The 18,884-nt window shown below is 51.9% G+C and overlaps 11 non-coding genes across 11 annotated transcripts; all 11 read left to right on the top strand.

Moving 5' to 3' along the window:
* Positions 1–332: 332 nt before the first annotated feature.
* On the top strand, positions 333–404 carry Trnag-ccc (transfer RNA glycine (anticodon CCC)). Its single transcript has one exon. It is a non-coding gene; the product is annotated as a tRNA-Gly (tRNA).
* Positions 405–2,092: 1,688 nt separating this feature from the next.
* Trnag-ccc (transfer RNA glycine (anticodon CCC)) lies at positions 2,093–2,164 on the top strand. Its single transcript has one exon. It is a non-coding gene; the product is annotated as a tRNA-Gly (tRNA).
* Positions 2,165–3,852: 1,688 nt separating this feature from the next.
* Trnag-ccc (transfer RNA glycine (anticodon CCC)) lies at positions 3,853–3,924 on the top strand. Its single transcript has one exon. It is a non-coding gene; the product is annotated as a tRNA-Gly (tRNA).
* A 1,688-nt stretch (positions 3,925–5,612) lies between these two features.
* Positions 5,613–5,684, top strand: Trnag-ccc (transfer RNA glycine (anticodon CCC)). The gene has a single exon. It is a non-coding gene; the product is annotated as a tRNA-Gly (tRNA).
* A 1,688-nt stretch (positions 5,685–7,372) lies between these two features.
* On the top strand, positions 7,373–7,444 carry Trnag-ccc (transfer RNA glycine (anticodon CCC)). The gene has a single exon. It is a non-coding gene; the product is annotated as a tRNA-Gly (tRNA).
* A 1,688-nt stretch (positions 7,445–9,132) lies between these two features.
* Positions 9,133–9,204, top strand: Trnag-ccc (transfer RNA glycine (anticodon CCC)). Its single transcript has one exon. It is a non-coding gene; the product is annotated as a tRNA-Gly (tRNA).
* A 1,688-nt stretch (positions 9,205–10,892) lies between these two features.
* On the top strand, positions 10,893–10,964 carry Trnag-ccc (transfer RNA glycine (anticodon CCC)). Its single transcript has one exon. It is a non-coding gene; the product is annotated as a tRNA-Gly (tRNA).
* Positions 10,965–12,652: 1,688 nt separating this feature from the next.
* Positions 12,653–12,724, top strand: Trnag-ccc (transfer RNA glycine (anticodon CCC)). The gene has a single exon. It is a non-coding gene; the product is annotated as a tRNA-Gly (tRNA).
* Positions 12,725–14,412: 1,688 nt separating this feature from the next.
* Trnag-ccc (transfer RNA glycine (anticodon CCC)) lies at positions 14,413–14,484 on the top strand. Its single transcript has one exon. It is a non-coding gene; the product is annotated as a tRNA-Gly (tRNA).
* Positions 14,485–16,172: 1,688 nt separating this feature from the next.
* On the top strand, positions 16,173–16,244 carry Trnag-ccc (transfer RNA glycine (anticodon CCC)). The gene has a single exon. It is a non-coding gene; the product is annotated as a tRNA-Gly (tRNA).
* Positions 16,245–17,932: 1,688 nt separating this feature from the next.
* Positions 17,933–18,004, top strand: Trnag-ccc (transfer RNA glycine (anticodon CCC)). The gene has a single exon. It is a non-coding gene; the product is annotated as a tRNA-Gly (tRNA).
* Positions 18,005–18,884: the final 880 nt, after the last annotated feature.

Here is an 18,884-nt window from a genome sequence, read left to right on the forward strand (position 1 = left end):
GCAAAAGCTATGCTGTGCGTTTCACTGTCGTGGAGAGAAAATGAGATGGCTGGGGTGAGGGTCGAACGTACGCCCTTGAGAAGACGTCACGCGCTGCCCACTGCGACAGGGAAGCACACAGGAATTCTTTTCCCACCATGCCGAACACGACAGGGTGGACTTCTCAGCGGAAGTCAGTCCTGCGTCTAGTTGCAGTGCATCGCCCTGGAAGCGGCGTGGACCCGCGTTCGGATGCGCGGGCGGGCAGGGCGCCTGCAGCAGGGTCGCTTCGGCCTCTGGTGGCAGCAGGGGCGGCAACGCATCGCGACACAGGATGCGTGCAGCGGAATGCAGCGGTGGTGGTGTAACGGTCAGCATGGTTGCTTCCCAAGTAGTTGATCCGGGTTCGATTCCCGGCCACCGCAAGAGGGCTGTCGTTTTTGCGTAGCGCAATAGTGTGTGTTCAACACCATGCGATCCTCGAAATTGCCAAGTGTCGCTGCACAAGTAGTATCTGCTCGTCTCTCGCCTCGTTGCAGCTAAGTGGGCGGCCCCTTCATCGTGTGTCGACTTGGCCCGACTTTGCTCGACTGCCGCTCGCTGCCGCTCGGCGGTAGGGCCAATATGACAGAAGCAGTACGACAATCGGCTGCGAGAAACACGCTAATCAAGACTACCTTTCCTTTCCAATTCGAAAAGCTAAATTTTCATTTACAAATTTCGGAATTCTCACTGCTCCCCTACAGTGTTATCTACGATATTTGAGAAATTATCTGTGGATTCGTACGGTTCTGTTACTGCCAAAGTCGTTCCTGCACTTTACGTTCGCTCTTTTTGCAAAGAACCTCTTTAAATTTTGGATCCTATGTTCGTTAACGTAATTTAAATTGCTGTGGGAGGTATCATAGCACATCAACACTGCAACACAAAAGGGGGAGAGTGGGGGTGAAAGGGGAAAGGTCCAAGAGCACGCAGAGATCCCGCCTATCACCCATGTAATCACTAACCACGCCCACCTCTGCTTAACTTCATTAATCGAAAGGGAGCCGGCCGTTGGCGACCCCTGAGCGAAACGTTCAGACTTGTAGCTCGATGTGCAGATCATTTGGAATCTACGTGGCAGAGTCTCGCGGGAGACTGCATTTCCTATTAGCGGAGAAAGTGGGATGGCCTGTGGAGGGATCGAACCCATGACCTTCTCGTTACCAGCACGACGCTATACCCCACAGGGCTAACGAGCCACGCAACACTGTCGCATCAGCAGTCCAAAACCGCAAAATCATCTCCTCTTCCTTAAAAACGGCCCCGCCAATCACGTGAGCATGTATCTCTTTTCCTTGACTTTCTCTCACCTTATACTTGGAACTTAGAGCAGCAACACCACGAAGACGAAAAACGGCCCTGAGAAGATTTCTCATCTCAGCCTGGAAAATTGACGTTCCGCTACCAGTAATCGAACCCTGGCCTCCTGTGTGAAAGCCAGGTATCCTAGCCACTAGACCATACCGGACATACCTCAAGTATCAGCTACGTGTGAATGGGTCCAGAAATATTTCTCCTCCACGAACTTTACGGCCGAATCTGGCGACAACGCTGAACTCTGTCCGCCACCACGATCCCGCTTACTCACTCCCAAAGCGCCCAAGACATACTACACAAACATCGCTTTCAGTCTCAAGTGTAAGTAGCAAAACTATAATTAGTAATAACTGGAAACAAACACTCTCACGTTGACGCAAAGGAGCCTGGGTGGTAATAAACTGTAAACACGGCTTTACCTCGCAAAAGCTATGCTGTGCGTTTCACTGTCGTGGAGAGAAAATGAGATGGCTGGGGTGAGGGTCGAACGTACGCCCTTGAGAAGACGTCACGCGCTGCCCACTGCGACAGGGAAGCACACAGGAATTCTTTTCCCACCATGCCGAACACGACAGGGTGGACTTCTCAGCGGAAGTCAGTCCTGCGTCTAGTTGCAGTGCATCGCCCTGGAAGCGGCGTGGACCCGCGTTCGGATGCGCGGGCGGGCAGGGCGCCTGCAGCAGGGTCGCTTCGGCCTCTGGTGGCAGCAGGGGCGGCAACGCATCGCGACACAGGATGCGTGCAGCGGAATGCAGCGGTGGTGGTGTAACGGTCAGCATGGTTGCTTCCCAAGTAGTTGATCCGGGTTCGATTCCCGGCCACCGCAAGAGGGCTGTCGTTTTTGCGTAGCGCAATAGTGTGTGTTCAACACCATGCGATCCTCGAAATTGCCAAGTGTCGCTGCACAAGTAGTATCTGCTCGTCTCTCGCCTCGTTGCAGCTAAGTGGGCGGCCCCTTCATCGTGTGTCGACTTGGCCCGACTTTGCTCGACTGCCGCTCGCTGCCGCTCGGCGGTAGGGCCAATATGACAGAAGCAGTACGACAATCGGCTGCGAGAAACACGCTAATCAAGACTACCTTTCCTTTCCAATTCGAAAAGCTAAATTTTCATTTACAAATTTCGGAATTCTCACTGCTCCCCTACAGTGTTATCTACGATATTTGAGAAATTATCTGTGGATTCGTACGGTTCTGTTACTGCCAAAGTCGTTCCTGCACTTTACGTTCGCTCTTTTTGCAAAGAACCTCTTTAAATTTTGGATCCTATGTTCGTTAACGTAATTTAAATTGCTGTGGGAGGCATCATAGCACATCAACACTGTAACACAAAAGGGGGAGAGTGGGGGTGAAAGGGGAAAGGTCCAATAGCACGCAGAGATCCCGCCTATCACCCATGTAATCACTAACCACGCCCACCTCTGCTTAACTTCATTAATCGAAAGGGAGCCGGCCGTTGGCGACCCCTGAGCGAAACGTTCAGACTTGTAGCTCGATGTGCAGATCATTTGGAATCTACGTGGCAGAGTCTCGCGGGAGACTGCATTTCCTATTAGCGGAGAAAGTGGGATGGCCTGTGGAGGGATCGAACCCATGACCTTCTCGTTACCAGCACGACGCTATACCCCACAGGGCTAACGAGCCACGCAACACTGTCGCATCAGCAGTCCAAAACCGCAAAATCATCTCCTCTTCCTTAAAAACGGCCCCGCCAATCACGTGAGCATGTATCTCTTTTCCTTGACTTTCTCTCACCTTATACTTGGAACCCAGAGCAGCAACACCACGAAGACGAAAAACGGCCCTGAGAAGATTTCTCATCTCAGCCTGGAAAATTGACGTTCCGCTACCAGTAATCGAACCCTGGCCTCCTGTGTGAAAGCCAGGTATCCTAGCCACTAGACCATACCGGACATACCTCAAGTATCAGCTACGTGTGAATGGGTCCAGAAATATTTCTCCTCCACGAACTTTACGGCCGAATCTGGCGACAACGCTGAACTCTGTCCGCCACCACGATCCCGCTTACTCACTCCCAAAGCGCCCAAGACATACTACACAAACATCGCTTTCAGTCTCAAGTGTAAGTAGCAAAACTATAATTAGTAATAACTGGAAACAAACACTCTCACGTTGACGCAAAGGAGCCTGGGTGGTAATAAACTGTAAACACGGCTTTACCTCGCAAAAGCTATGCTGTGCGTTTCACTGTCGTGGAGAGAAAATGAGATGGCTGGGGTGAGGGTCGAACGTACGCCCTTGAGAAGACGTCACGCGCTGCCCACTGCGACAGGGAAGCACACAGGAATTCTTTTCCCACCATGCCGAACACGACAGGGTGGACTTCTCAGCGGAAGTCAGTCCTGCGTCTAGTTACAGTGCATCGCCCTGGAAGCGGCGTGGACCCGCGTTCGGATGCGCGGGCGGGCAGGGCGCCTGCAGCAGGGTCGCTTCGGCCTCTGGTGGCAGCAGGGGCGGCAACGCATCGCGACACAGGATGCGTGCAGCGGAATGCAGCGGTGGTGGTGTAACGGTCAGCATGGTTGCTTCCCAAGCAGTTGATCCGGGTTCGATTCCCGGCCACCGCAAGAGGGCTGTCGTTTTTGCGTAGCGCAATAGTGTGTGTTCAACACCATGCGATCCTCGAAATTGCCAAGTGTCGCTGCACAAGTAGTATCTGCTCGTCTCTCGCCTCGTTGCAGCTAAGTGGGCGGCCCCTTCATCGTGTGTCGACTTGGCCCGACTTTGCTCGACTGCCGCTCGCTGCCGCTCGGCGGTAGGGCCAATATGACAGAAGCAGTACCACAATCGGCTGCGAGAAACACGCTAATCAAGACTACCTTTCCTTTCCAATTCGAAAAGCTAAATTTTCATTTACAAATTTCGGAATTCTCACTGCTCCCCTACAGTGTTATCTACGATATTTGAGAAATTATCTGTGGATTCGTACGGTTCTGTTACTGCCAAAGTCGTTCCTGCACTTTACGTTCGCTCTTTTTGCAAAGAACCTCTTTAAATTTTGGATCCTATGTTCGTTAACGTAATTTAAATTGCTGTGGGAGGCATCATAGCACATCAACACTGTAACACAAAAGGGGGAGAGTGGGGGTGAAAGGGGAAAGGTCCAATAGCACGCAGAGATCCCGCCTATCACCCATGTAATCACTAACCACGCCCACCTCTGCTTAACTTCATTAATCGAAAGGGAGCCGGCCGTTGGCGACCCCTGAGCGAAACGTTCAGACTTGTAGCTCGATGTGCAGATCATTTGGAATCTACGTGGCAGAGTCTCGCGGGAGACTGCATTTCCTATTAGCGGAGAAAGTGGGATGGCCTGTGGAGGGATCGAACCCATGACCTTCTCGTTACCAGCACGACGCTATACCCCACAGGGCTAACGAGCCACGCAACACTGTCGCATCAGCAGTCCAAAACCGCAAAATCATCTCCTCTTCCTTAAAAACGGCCCCGCCAATCACGTGAGCATGTATCTCTTTTCCTTGACTTTCTCTCACCTTATACTTGGAACCCAGAGCAGCAACACCACGAAGACGAAAAACGGCCCTGAGAAGATTTCTCATCTCAGCCTGGAAAATTGACGTTCCGCTACCAGTAATCGAACCCTGGCCTCCTGTGTGAAAGCCAGGTATCCTAGCCACTAGACCATACCGGACATACCTCAAGTATCAGCTACGTGTGAATGGGTCCAGAAATATTTCTCCTCCACGAACTTTACGGCCGAATCTGGCGACAACGCTGAACTCTGTCCGCCACCACGATCCCGCTTACTCACTCCCAAAGCGCCCAAGACATACTACACAAACATCGCTTTCAGTCTCAAGTGTAAGTAGCAAAACTATAATTAGTAATAACTGGAAACAAACACTCTCACGTTGACGCAAAGGAGCCTGGGTGGTAATAAACTGTAAACACGGCTTTACCTCGCAAAAGCTATGCTGTGCGTTTCACTGTCGTGGAGAGAAAATGAGATGGCTGGGGTGAGGGTCGAACGTACGCCCTTGAGAAGACGTCACGCGCTGCCCACTGCGACAGGGAAGCACACAGGAATTCTTTTCCCACCATGCCGAACACGACAGGGTGGACTTCTCAGCGGAAGTCAGTCCTGCGTCTAGTTACAGTGCATCGCCCTGGAAGCGGCGTGGACCCGCGTTCGGATGCGCGGGCGGGCAGGGCGCCTGCAGCAGGGTCGCTTCGGCCTCTGGTGGCAGCAGGGGCGGCAACGCATCGCGACACAGGATGCGTGCAGCGGAATGCAGCGGTGGTGGTGTAACGGTCAGCATGGTTGCTTCCCAAGTAGTTGATTCGGGTTCGATTCCCGGCCACCGCAAGAGGGCTGTCGTTTTTGCGTAGCGCAATAGTGTGTGTTCAACACCATGCGATCCTCGAAATTGCCAAGTGTCGCTGCACAAGTAGTATCTGCTCGTCTCTCGCCTCGTTGCAGCTAAGTGGGCGGCCCCTTCATCGTGTGTCGACTTGGCCCGACTTTGCTCGACTGCCGCTCGCTGCCGCTCGGCGGTAGGGCCAATATGACAGAAGCAGTACGACAATCGGCTGCGAGAAACACGCTAATCAAGACTACCTTTCCTTTCCAATTCGAAAAGCTAAATTTTCATTTACAAATTTCGGAATTCTCACTGCTCCCCTACAGTGTTATCTACGATATTTGAGAAATTATCTGTGGATTCGTACGGTTCTGTTACTGCCAAAGTCGTTCCTGCACTTTACGTTCGCTCTTTTTGCAAAGAACCTCTTTAAATTTTGGATCCTATGTTCGTTAACGTAATTTAAATTGCTGTGGGAGGTATCATAGCACATCAACACTGCAACACAAAAGGGGGAGAGTGGGGGTGAAAGGGGAAAGGTCCAAGAGCACGCAGAGATCCCGCCTATCACCCATGTAATCACTAACCACGCCCACCTCTGCTTAACTTCATTAATCGAAAGGGAGCCGGCCGTTGGCGACCCCTGAGCGAAACGTTCAGACTTGTAGCTCGATGTGCAGATCATTTGGAATCTACGTGGCAGAGTCTCGCGGGAGACTGCATTTCCTATTAGCGGAGAAAGTGGGATGGCCTGTGGAGGGATCGAACCCATGACCTTCTCGTTACCAGCACGACGCTATACCCCACAGGGCTAACGAGCCACGCAACACTGTCGCATCAGCAGTCCAAAACCGCAAAATCATCTCCTCTTCCTTAAAAACGGCCCCGCCAATCACGTGAGCATGTATCTCTTTTCCTTGACTTTCTCTCACCTTATACTTGGAACTTAGAGCAGCAACACCACGAAGACGAAAAACGGCCCTGAGAAGATTTCTCATCTCAGCCTGGAAAATTGACGTTCCGCTACCAGTAATCGAACCCTGGCCTCCTGTGTGAAAGCCAGGTATCCTAGCCACTAGACCATACCGGACATACCTCAAGTATCAGCTACGTGTGAATGGGTCCAGAAATATTTCTCCTCCACGAACTTTACGGCCGAATCTGGCGACAACGCTGAACTCTGTCCGCCACCACGATCCCGCTTACTCACTCCCAAAGCGCCCAAGACATACTACACAAACATCGCTTTCAGTCTCAAGTGTAAGTAGCAAAACTATAATTAGTAATAACTGGAAACAAACACTCTCACGTTGACGCAAAGGAGCCTGGGTGGTAATAAACTGTAAACACGGCTTTACCTCGCAAAAGCTATGCTGTGCGTTTCACTGTCGTGGAGAGAAAATGAGATGGCTGGGGTGAGGGTCGAACGTACGCCCTTGAGAAGACGTCACGCGCTGCCCACTGCGACAGGGAAGCACACAGGAATTCTTTTCCCACCATGCCGAACACGACAGGGTGGACTTCTCAGCGGAAGTCAGTCCTGCGTCTAGTTACAGTGCATCGCCCTGGAAGCGGCGTGGACCCGCGTTCGGATGCGCGGGCGGGCAGGGCGCCTGCAGCAGGGTCGCTTCGGCCTCTGGTGGCAGCAGGGGCGGCAACGCATCGCGACACAGGATGCGTGCAGCGGAATGCAGCGGTGGTGGTGTAACGGTCAGCATGGTTGCTTCCCAAGCAGTTGATCCGGGTTCGATTCCCGGCCACCGCAAGAGGGCTGTCGTTTTTGCGTAGCGCAATAGTGTGTGTTCAACACCATGCGATCCTCGAAATTGCCAAGTGTCGCTGCACAAGTAGTATCTGCTCGTCTCTCGCCTCGTTGCAGCTAAGTGGGCGGCCCCTTCATCGTGTGTCGACTTGGCCCGACTTTGCTCGACTGCCGCTCGCTGCCGCTCGGCGGTAGGGCCAATATGACAGAAGCAGTACGACAATCGGCTGCGAGAAACACGCTAATCAAGACTACCTTTCCTTTCCAATTCGAAAAGCTAAATTTTCATTTACAAATTTCGGAATTCTCACTGCTCCCCTACAGTGTTATCTACGATATTTGAGAAATTATCTGTGGATTCGTACGGTTCTGTTACTGCCAAAGTCGTTCCTGCACTTTACGTTCGCTCTTTTTGCAAAGAACCTCTTTAAATTTTGGATCCTATGTTCGTTAACGTAATTTAAATTGCTGTGGGAGGCATCATAGCACATCAACACTGTAACACAAAAGGGGGAGAGTGGGGGTGAAAGGGGAAAGGTCCAATAGCACGCAGAGATCCCGCCTATCACCCATGTAATCACTAACCACGCCCACCTCTGCTTAACTTCATTAATCGAAAGGGAGCCGGCCGTTGGCGACCCCTGAGCGAAACGTTCAGACTTGTAGCTCGATGTGCAGATCATTTGGAATCTACGTGGCAGAGTCTCGCGGGAGACTGCATTTCCTATTAGCGGAGAAAGTGGGATGGCCTGTGGAGGGATCGAACCCATGACCTTCTCGTTACCAGCACGACGCTATACCCCACAGGGCTAACGAGCCACGCAACACTGTCGCATCAGCAGTCCAAAACCGCAAAATCATCTCCTCTTCCTTAAAAACGGCCCCGCCAATCACGTGAGCATGTATCTCTTTTCCTTGACTTTCTCTCACCTTATACTTGGAACCCAGAGCAGCAACACCACGAAGACGAAAAACGGCCCTGAGAAGATTTCTCATCTCAGCCTGGAAAATTGACGTTCCGCTACCAGTAATCGAACCCTGGCCTCCTGTGTGAAAGCCAGGTATCCTAGCCACTAGACCATACCGGACATACCTCAAGTATCAGCTACGTGTGAATGGGTCCAGAAATATTTCTCCTCCACGAACTTTACGGCCGAATCTGGCGACAACGCTGAACTCTGTCCGCCACCACGATCCCGCTTACTCACTCCCAAAGCGCCCAAGACATACTACACAAACATCGCTTTCAGTCTCAAGTGTAAGTAGCAAAACTATAATTAGTAATAACTGGAAACAAACACTCTCACGTTGACGCAAAGGAGCCTGGGTGGTAATAAACTGTAAACACGGCTTTACCTCGCAAAAGCTATGCTGTGCGTTTCACTGTCGTGGAGAGAAAATGAGATGGCTGGGGTGAGGGTCGAACGTACGCCCTTGAGAAGACGTCACGCGCTGCCCACTGCGACAGGGAAGCACACAGGAATTCTTTTCCCACCATGCCGAACACGACAGGGTGGACTTCTCAGCGGAAGTCAGTCCTGCGTCTAGTTACAGTGCATCGCCCTGGAAGCGGCGTGGACCCGCGTTCGGATGCGCGGGCGGGCAGGGCGCCTGCAGCAGGGTCGCTTCGGCCTCTGGTGGCAGCAGGGGCGGCAACGCATCGCGACACAGGATGCGTGCAGCGGAATGCAGCGGTGGTGGTGTAACGGTCAGCATGGTTGCTTCCCAAGTAGTTGATTCGGGTTCGATTCCCGGCCACCGCAAGAGGGCTGTCGTTTTTGCGTAGCGCAATAGTGTGTGTTCAACACCATGCGATCCTCGAAATTGCCAAGTGTCGCTGCACAAGTAGTATCTGCTCGTCTCTCGCCTCGTTGCAGCTAAGTGGGCGGCCCCTTCATCGTGTGTCGACTTGGCCCGACTTTGCTCGACTGCCGCTCGCTGCCGCTCGGCGGTAGGGCCAATATGACAGAAGCAGTACGACAATCGGCTGCGAGAAACACGCTAATCAAGACTACCTTTCCTTTCCAATTCGAAAAGCTAAATTTTCATTTACAAATTTCGGAATTCTCACTGCTCCCCTACAGTGTTATCTACGATATTTGAGAAATTATCTGTGGATTCGTACGGTTCTGTTACTGCCAAAGTCGTTCCTGCACTTTACGTTCGCTCTTTTTGCAAAGAACCTCTTTAAATTTTGGATCCTATGTTCGTTAACGTAATTTAAATTGCTGTGGGAGGTATCATAGCACATCAACACTGCAACACAAAAGGGGGAGAGTGGGGGTGAAAGGGGAAAGGTCCAAGAGCACGCAGAGATCCCGCCTATCACCCATGTAATCACTAACCACGCCCACCTCTGCTTAACTTCATTAATCGAAAGGGAGCCGGCCGTTGGCGACCCCTGAGCGAAACGTTCAGACTTGTAGCTCGATGTGCAGATCATTTGGAATCTACGTGGCAGAGTCTCGCGGGAGACTGCATTTCCTATTAGCGGAGAAAGTGGGATGGCCTGTGGAGGGATCGAACCCATGACCTTCTCGTTACCAGCACGACGCTATACCCCACAGGGCTAACGAGCCACGCAACACTGTCGCATCAGCAGTCCAAAACCGCAAAATCATCTCCTCTTCCTTAAAAACGGCCCCGCCAATCACGTGAGCATGTATCTCTTTTCCTTGACTTTCTCTCACCTTATACTTGGAACTTAGAGCAGCAACACCACGAAGACGAAAAACGGCCCTGAGAAGATTTCTCATCTCAGCCTGGAAAATTGACGTTCCGCTACCAGTAATCGAACCCTGGCCTCCTGTGTGAAAGCCAGGTATCCTAGCCACTAGACCATACCGGACATACCTCAAGTATCAGCTACGTGTGAATGGGTCCAGAAATATTTCTCCTCCACGAACTTTACGGCCGAATCTGGCGACAACGCTGAACTCTGTCCGCCACCACGATCCCGCTTACTCACTCCCAAAGCGCCCAAGACATACTACACAAACATCGCTTTCAGTCTCAAGTGTAAGTAGCAAAACTATAATTAGTAATAACTGGAAACAAACACTCTCACGTTGACGCAAAGGAGCCTGGGTGGTAATAAACTGTAAACACGGCTTTACCTCGCAAAAGCTATGCTGTGCGTTTCACTGTCGTGGAGAGAAAATGAGATGGCTGGGGTGAGGGTCGAACGTACGCCCTTGAGAAGACGTCACGCGCTGCCCACTGCGACAGGGAAGCACACAGGAATTCTTTTCCCACCATGCCGAACACGACAGGGTGGACTTCTCAGCGGAAGTCAGTCCTGCGTCTAGTTACAGTGCATCGCCCTGGAAGCGGCGTGGACCCGCGTTCGGATGCGCGGGCGGGCAGGGCGCCTGCAGCAGGGTCGCTTCGGCCTCTGGTGGCAGCAGGGGCGGCAACGCATCGCGACACAGGATGCGTGCAGCGGAATGCAGCGGTGGTGGTGTAACGGTCAGCATGGTTGCTTCCCAAGCAGTTGATCCGGGTTCGATTCCCGGCCACCGCAAGAGGGCTGTCGTTTTTGCGTAGCGCAATAGTGTGTGTTCAACACCATGCGATCCTCGAAATTGCCAAGTGTCGCTGCACAAGTAGTATCTGCTCGTCTCTCGCCTCGTTGCAGCTAAGTGGGCGGCCCCTTCATCGTGTGTCGACTTGGCCCGACTTTGCTCGACTGCCGCTCGCTGCCGCTCGGCGGTAGGGCCAATATGACAGAAGCAGTACGACAATCGGCTGCGAGAAACACGCTAATCAAGACTACCTTTCCTTTCCAATTCGAAAAGCTAAATTTTCATTTACAAATTTCGGAATTCTCACTGCTCCCCTACAGTGTTATCTACGATATTTGAGAAATTATCTGTGGATTCGTACGGTTCTGTTACTGCCAAAGTCGTTCCTGCACTTTACGTTCGCTCTTTTTGCAAAGAACCTCTTTAAATTTTGAATCCTATGTTCGTTAACGTAATTTAAATTGCTGTGGGAGGCATCATAGCACATCAACACTGTAACACAAAAGGGGGAGAGTGGGGGTGAAAGGGGAAAGGTCCAAGAGCACGCAGAGATCCCGCCTATCACCCATGTAATCACTAACCACGCCCACCTCTGCTTAACTTCATTAATCGAAAGGGAGCCGGCCGTTGGCGACCCCTGAGCGAAACGTTCAGACTTGTAGCTCGATGTGCAGATCATTTGGAATCTACGTGGCAGAGTCTCGCGGGAGACTGCATTTCCTATTAGCGGAGAAAGTGGGATGGCCTGTGGAGGGATCGAACCCATGACCTTCTCGTTACCAGCACGACGCTATACCCCACAGGGCTAACGAGCCACGCAACACTGTCGCATCAGCAGTCCAAAACCGCAAAATCATCTCCTCTTCCTTAAAAACGGCCCCGCCAATCACGTGAGCATGTATCTCTTTTCCTTGACTTTCTCTCACCTTATACTTGGAACCCAGAGCAGCAACACCACGAAGACGAAAAACGGCCCTGAGAAGATTTCTCATCTCAGCCTGGAAAATTGACGTTCCGCTACCAGTAATCGAACCCTGGCCTCCTGTGTGAAAGCCAGGTATCCTAGCCACTAGACCATACCGGACATACCTCAAGTATCAGCTACGTGTGAATGGGTCCAGAAATATTTCTCCTCCACGAACTTTACGGCCGAATCTGGCGACAACGCTGAACTCTGTCCGCCACCACGATCCCGCTTACTCACTCCCAAAGCGCCCAAGACATACTACACAAACATCGCTTTCAGTCTCAAGTGTAAGTAGCAAAACTATAATTAGTAATAACTGGAAACAAACACTCTCACGTTGACGCAAAGGAGCCTGGGTGGTAATAAACTGTAAACACGGCTTTACCTCGCAAAAGCTATGCTGTGCGTTTCACTGTCGTGGAGAGAAAATGAGATGGCTGGGGTGAGGGTCGAACGTACGCCCTTGAGAAGACGTCACGCGCTGCCCACTGCGACAGGGAAGCACACAGGAATTCTTTTCCCACCATGCCGAACACGACAGGGTGGACTTCTCAGCGGAAGTCAGTCCTGCGTCTAGTTACAGTGCATCGCCCTGGAAGCGGCGTGGACCCGCGTTCGGATGCGCGGGCGGGCAGGGCGCCTGCAGCAGGGTCGCTTCGGCCTCTGGTGGCAGCAGGGGCGGCAACGCATCGCGACACAGGATGCGTGCAGCGGAATGCAGCGGTGGTGGTGTAACGGTCAGCATGGTTGCTTCCCAAGCAGTTGATCCGGGTTCGATTCCCGGCCACCGCAAGAGGGCTGTCGTTTTTGCGTAGCGCAATAGTGTGTGTTCAACACCATGCGATCCTCGAAATTGCCAAGTGTCGCTGCACAAGTAGTATCTGCTCGTCTCTCGCCTCGTTGCAGCTAAGTGGGCGGCCCCTTCATCGTGTGTCGACTTGGCCCGACTTTGCTCGACTGCCGCTCGCTGCCGCTCGGCGGTAGGGCCAATATGACAGAAGCAGTACGACAATCGGCTGCGAGAAACACGCTAATCAAGACTACCTTTCCTTTCCAATTCGAAAAGCTAAATTTTCATTTACAAATTTCGGAATTCTCACTGCTCCCCTACAGTGTTATCTACGATATTTGAGAAATTATCTGTGGATTCGTACGGTTCTGTTACTGCCAAAGTCGTTCCTGCACTTTACGTTCGCTCTTTTTGCAAAGAACCTCTTTAAATTTTGAATCCTATGTTCGTTAACGTAATTTAAATTGCTGTGGGAGGCATCATAGCACATCAACACTGTAACACAAAAGGGGGAGAGTGGGGGTGAAAGGGGAAAGGTCCAAGAGCACGCAGAGATCCCGCCTATCACCCATGTAATCACTAACCACGCCCACCTCTGCTTAACTTCATTAATCGAAAGGGAGCCGGCCGTTGGCGACCCCTGAGCGAAACGTTCAGACTTGTAGCTCGATGTGCAGATCATTTGGAATCTACGTGGCAGAGTCTCGCGGGAGACTGCATTTCCTATTAGCGGAGAAAGTGGGATGGCCTGTGGAGGGATCGAACCCATGACCTTCTCGTTACCAGCACGACGCTATACCCCACAGGGCTAACGAGCCACGCAACACTGTCGCATCAGCAGTCCAAAACCGCAAAATCATCTCCTCTTCCTTAAAAACGGCCCCGCCAATCACGTGAGCATGTATCTCTTTTCCTTGACTTTCTCTCACCTTATACTTGGAACCCAGAGCAGCAACACCACGAAGACGAAAAACGGCCCTGAGAAGATTTCTCATCTCAGCCTGGAAAATTGACGTTCCGCTACCAGTAATCGAACCCTGGCCTCCTGTGTGAAAGCCAGGTATCCTAGCCACTAGACCATACCGGACATACCTCAAGTATCAGCTACGTGTGAATGGGTCCAGAAATATTTCTCCTCCACGAACTTTACGGCCGAATCTGGCGACAACGCTGAACTCTGTCCGCCACCACGATCCCGCTTACTCACTCCCAAAGCGCCCAAGACATACTACACAAACATCGCTTTCAGTCTCAAGTGTAAGTAGCAAAACTATAATTAGTAATAACTGGAAACAAACACTCTCACGTTGACGCAAAGGAGCCTGGGTGGTAATAAACTGTAAACACGGCTTTACCTCGCAAAAGCTATGCTGTGCGTTTCACTGTCGTGGAGAGAAAATGAGATGGCTGGGGTGAGGGTCGAACGTACGCCCTTGAGAAGACGTCACGCGCTGCCCACTGCGACAGGGAAGCACACAGGAATTCTTTTCCCACCATGCCGAACACGACAGGGTGGACTTCTCAGCGGAAGTCAGTCCTGCGTCTAGTTACAGTGCATCGCCCTGGAAGCGGCGTGGACCCGCGTTCGGATGCGCGGGCGGGCAGGGCGCCTGCAGCAGGGTCGCTTCGGCCTCTGGTGGCAGCAGGGGCGGCAACGCATCGCGACACAGGATGCGTGCAGCGGAATGCAGCGGTGGTGGTGTAACGGTCAGCATGGTTGCTTCCCAAGCAGTTGATCCGGGTTCGATTCCCGGCCACCGCAAGAGGGCTGTCGTTTTTGCGTAGCGCAATAGTGTGTGTTCAACACCATGCGATCCTCGAAATTGCCAAGTGTCGCTGCACAAGTAGTATCTGCTCGTCTCTCGCCTCGTTGCAGCTAAGTGGGCGGCCCCTTCATCGTGTGTCGACTTGGCCCGACTTTGCTCGACTGCCGCTCGCTGCCGCTCGGCGGTAGGGCCAATATGACAGAAGCAGTACGACAATCGGCTGCGAGAAACACGCTAATCAAGACTACCTTTCCTTTCCAATTCGAAAAGCTAAATTTTCATTTACAAATTTCGGAATTCTCACTGCTCCCCTACAGTGTTATCTACGATATTTGAGAAATTATCTGTGGATTCGTACGGTTCTGTTACTGCCAAAGTCGTTCCTGCACTTTACGTTCGCTCTTTTTGCAAAGAACCTCTTTAAATTTTGAATCCTATGTTCGTTAACGTAATTTAAATTGCTGTGGGAGGCATCATAGCACATCAACACTGTAACACAAAAGGGGGAGAGTGGGGGTGAAAGGGGAAAGGTCCAAGAGCACGCAGAGATCCCGCCTATCACCCATGTAATCACTAACCACGCCCACCTCTGCTTAACTTCATTAATCGAAAGGGAGCCGGCCGTTGGCGACCCCTGAGCGAAACGTTCAGACTTGTAGCTCGATGTGCAGATCATTTGGAATCTACGTGGCAGAGTCTCGCGGGAGACTGCATTTCCTATTAGCGGAGAAAGTGGGATGGCCTGTGGAGGGATCGAACCCATGACCTTCTCGTTACCAGCACGACGCTATACCCCACAGGGCTAACGAGCCACGCAACACTGTCGCATCAGCAGTCCAAAACCGCAAAATCATCTCCTCTTCCTTAAAAACGGCCCCGCCAATCACGTGAGCATGTATCTCTTTTCCTTGACTTTCTCTCACCTTATACTTGGAACCCAGAGCAGCAACACCACGAAGACGAAAAACGGCCCTGAGAAGATTTCTCATCTCAGCCTGGAAAATTGACGTTCCGCTACCAGTAATCGAACCCTGGCCTCCTGTGTGAAAGCCAGGTATCCTAGCCACTAGACCATACCGGACATACCTCAAGTATCAGCTACGTGTGAATGGGTCCAGAAATATTTCTCCTCCACGAACTTTACGGCCGAATCTGGCGACAACGCTGAACTCTGTCCGCCACCACGATCCCGCTTACTCACTCCCAAAGCGCCCAAGACATACTACACAAACATCGCTTTCAGTCTCAAGTGTAAGTAGCAAAACTATAATTAGTAATAACTGGAAACAAACACTCTCACGTTGACGCAAAGGAGCCTGGGTGGTAATAAACTGTAAACACGGCTTTACCTCGCAAAAGCTATGCTGTGCGTTTCACTGTCGTGGAGAGAAAATGAGATGGCTGGGGTGAGGGTCGAACGTACGCCCTTGAGAAGACGTCACGCGCTGCCCACTGCGACAGGGAAGCACACAGGAATTCTTTTCCCACCATGCCGAACACGACAGGGTGGACTTCTCAGCGGAAGTCAGTCCTGCGTCTAGTTACAGTGCATCGCCCTGGAAGCGGCGTGGACCCGCGTTCGGATGCGCGGGCGGGCAGGGCGCCTGCAGCAGGGTCGCTTCGGCCTCTGGTGGCAGCAGGGGCGGCAACGCATCGCGACACAGGATGCGTGCAGCGGAATGCAGCGGTGGTGGTGTAACGGTCAGCATGGTTGCTTCCCAAGCAGTTGATCCGGGTTCGATTCCCGGCCACCGCAAGAGGGCTGTCGTTTTTGCGTAGCGCAATAGTGTGTGTTCAACACCATGCGATCCTCGAAATTGCCAAGTGTCGCTGCACAAGTAGTATCTGCTCGTCTCTCGCCTCGTTGCAGCTAAGTGGGCGGCCCCTTCATCGTGTGTCGACTTGGCCCGACTTTGCTCGACTGCCGCTCGCTGCCGCTCGGCGGTAGGGCCAATATGACAGAAGCAGTACGACAATCGGCTGCGAGAAACACGCTAATCAAGACTACCTTTCCTTTCCAATTCGAAAAGCTAAATTTTCATTTACAAATTTCGGAATTCTCACTGCTCCCCTACAGTGTTATCTACGATATTTGAGAAATTATCTGTGGATTCGTACGGTTCTGTTACTGCCAAAGTCGTTCCTGCACTTTACGTTCGCTCTTTTTGCAAAGAACCTCTTTAAATTTTGAATCCTATGTTCGTTAACGTAATTTAAATTGCTGTGGGAGGCATCATAGCACATCAACACTGTAACACAAAAGGGGGAGAGTGGGGGTGAAAGGGGAAAGGTCCAAGAGCACGCAGAGATCCCGCCTATCACCCATGTAATCACTAACCACGCCCACCTCTGCTTAACTTCATTAATCGAAAGGGAGCCGGCCGTTGGCGACCCCTGAGCGAAACGTTCAGACTTGTAGCTCGATGTGCAGATCATTTGGAATCTACGTGGCAGAGTCTCGCGGGAGACTGCATTTCCTATTAGCGGAGAAAGTGGGATGGCCTGTGGAGGGATCGAACCCATGACCTTCTCGTTACCAGCACGACGCTATACCCCACAGGGCTAACGAGCCACGCAACACTGTCGCATCAGCAGTCCAAAACCGCAAAATCATCTCCTCTTCCTTAAAAACGGCCCCGCCAATCACGTGAGCATGTATCTCTTTTCCTTGACTTTCTCTCACCTTATACTTGGAACCCAGAGCAGCAACACCACGAAGACGAAAAACGGCCCTGAGAAGATTTCTCATCTCAGCCTGGAAAATTGACGTTCCGCTACCAGTAATCGAACCCTGGCCTCCTGTGTGAAAGCCAGGTATCCTAGCCACTAGACCATACCGGACATACCTCAAGTATCAGCTACATGTGAATGGGTCCAGAAATATTTCTCCTCCACGAACTTTACGGCCGAATCTGGCGACAACGCTGAACTCTGTCCGCCACCACGATCCCGCTTACTCACTCCCAAAGCGCCCAAGACATACTACACAAACATCGCTTTCAGTCTCAAGTGTAAGTAGCAAAACTATAATTAGTAATAACTGGAAACAAACACTCTCACGTTGACGCAAAGGAGCCTGGGTGGTAATAAACTGTAAACACGGCTTTACCTCGCAAAAGCTATGCTGTGCGTTTCACTGTCGTGGAGAGAAAATGAGATGGCTGGGGTGAGGGTCGAACGTACGCCCTTGAGAAGACGTCACGCGCTGCCCACTGCGACAGGGAAGCACACAGGAATTCTTTTCCCACCATGCCGAACACGACAGGGTGGACTTCTCAGCGGAAGTCAGTCCTGCGTCTAGTTACAGTGCATCGCCCTGGAAGCGGCGTGGACCCGCGTTCGGATGCGCGGGCGGGCAGGGCGCCTGCAGCAGGGTCGCTTCGGCCTCTGGTGGCAGCAGGGGCGGCAACGCATCGCGACACAGGATGCGTGCAGCGGAATGCAGCGGTGGTGGTGTAACGGTCAGCATGGTTGCTTCCCAAGCAGTTGATCCGGGTTCGATTCCCGGCCACCGCAAGAGGGCTGTCGTTTTTGCGTAGCGCAATAGTGTGTGTTCAACACCATGCGATCCTCGAAATTGCCAAGTGTCGCTGCACAAGTAGTATCTGCTCGTCTCTCGCCTCGTTGCAGCTAAGTGGGCGGCCCCTTCATCGTGTGTCGACTTGGCCCGACTTTGCTCGACTGCCGCTCGCTGCCGCTCGGCGGTAGGGCCAATATGACAGAAGCAGTACGACAATCGGCTGCGAGAAACACGCTAATCAAGACTACCTTTCCTTTCCAATTCGAAAAGCTAAATTTTCATTTACAAATTTCGGAATTCTCACTGCTCCCCTACAGTGTTATCTACGATATTTGAGAAATTATCTGTGGATTCGTACGGTTCTGTTACTGCCAAAGTCGTTCCTGCACTTTACGTTCGCTCTTTTTGCAAAGAACCTCTTTAAATTTTGGATCCTATGTTCGTTAACGTAATTTAAATTGCTGTGGGAGGCATCATAGCACATCAACACTGTAACACAAAAGGGGAGAGTGGGGGTGAAAGGGGAAAGGTCCAATAGCACGCAGAGATCCCGCCTATCACCCATGTAATCACTAACCACGCCCACCTCTGCTTAACTTCATTAATCGAAAGGGAGCCGGCCGTTGGCGACCCCTGAGCGAAACGTTCAGACTTGTAGCTCGATGTGCAGATCATTTGGAATCTACGTGGCAGAGTCTCGCGGGAGACTGCATTTCCTATTAGCGGAGAAAGTGGGATGGCCTGTGGAGGGATCGAACCCATGACCTTCTCGTTACCAGCACGACGCTATACCCCACAGGGCTAACGAGCCACGCAACACTGTCGCATCAGCAGTCCAAAACCGCAAAATCATCTCCTCTTCCTTAAAAACGGCCC

Source organism: Schistocerca gregaria, chromosome 8 (assembly GCF_023897955.1).
Source record: "Schistocerca gregaria isolate iqSchGreg1 chromosome 8, iqSchGreg1.2, whole genome shotgun sequence".
NCBI lineage: Eukaryota > Metazoa > Arthropoda > Insecta > Orthoptera > Acrididae > Schistocerca > Schistocerca gregaria.